The 1,089-nt window shown below is 45.6% G+C and overlaps 1 pseudogene; it reads left to right on the forward strand.

Annotated features, from left to right (window-relative positions):
* The first annotated feature begins 289 nt into the window (after nt 1-289).
* LOC117027589 (ubiquitin-40S ribosomal protein S27a-like) lies at nt 290-754 on the forward strand (annotated as a pseudogene).
* The last annotated feature ends 335 nt before the right edge of the window (nt 755-1,089 follow it).

Below are 1,089 nucleotides of genomic sequence, written 5' to 3' on the forward strand. Positions count from 1 at the left end.
CAAGAATCAGCTCAGGCAGCATTCCTCTAGTAACAGTTTTTTCATCCCCACACCGGGTGGGGACTTATTCTCATCTCCCACAGCTACCCCAGGTCACAACCCTGACCACACTGGGTTGTCATCGTCTATAGGCCTGTCTCCTCCGTTACAGATTGTTAATTCCAAGGTATGGACAGGTCTGCAATAGAAGGCCTCAGCAAATGTTAGCTCATCAAAAGAATTGACACGTGTGGGCAAGCACGGTGCTCTTCCTCTCCCATCCGCCACCTGCGGTGGAATCGTCGCCAAGATGCAGATTTTCATGGAAACCCATACCGGGAAGACCATCACTCTTGAGGTTGAACCCTCAGATACAAGAGAAAATGTAAAAGCCAAGATCCAGGATAAGGAAGGAATTCCTCCTGATCAGCAAAGACTGACCTTTGCTGGCAAGCAACTGGAAGATGGATGTACCTTGTCTGACTACAACATTTAAAAGGAGTCCACTCTTCATCTGATTTTGACACTTCGTGGTGGTGCTAAAAAAGGGAAGAAGTCTTACACCATCCCCAAGAAGAATAAGCATAAGAGAAAGAAGGTTAAGCTGGCTGTCCTGAAACACTACATAGGTAGTTGAGAATGGCAAAATCAGTCGCCTTCATTAAGAGTGCCCTTCAGATGAATGTGGTGCTGGAGTTTTTATGCTAGACACTTTGACAGACATTATTGTGGTAAATGTCTGACCTATTGCTTCAACAAACCAGAAGACAAGTAATTGTATATGGGTTAATAAAAGACATGACAAAAAAAAAAGAAAGAAAGAAAGAATCGATAGAGGAAAGAACATCCAAGAACCCAGTCCTCACCCTAACTCCTCCTCCGTCTATTCCCACTCTAAACTCCAGGCTGAAGGATAGCAGTCTCTATCCTATCCCAACTCCTGGATTTGACCTTTGGATCAGGTTCCTCTGATAATGAAGTTTTAACTCGCCCCTAACTTTGAACTGGCTTCCCCTGCTCCTGACCAACTCCAAGAATCCTGAGTTGCCTTCAGCCTAATGGCTCCATCTGCAGGCAGGCCTCTGGCCAGTAGTTTAGCCAGGCTACCCT

Source organism: Rhinolophus ferrumequinum, chromosome 9, assembly GCF_004115265.2.
Source record: "Rhinolophus ferrumequinum isolate MPI-CBG mRhiFer1 chromosome 9, mRhiFer1_v1.p, whole genome shotgun sequence".
NCBI lineage: Eukaryota > Metazoa > Chordata > Mammalia > Chiroptera > Rhinolophidae > Rhinolophus > Rhinolophus ferrumequinum.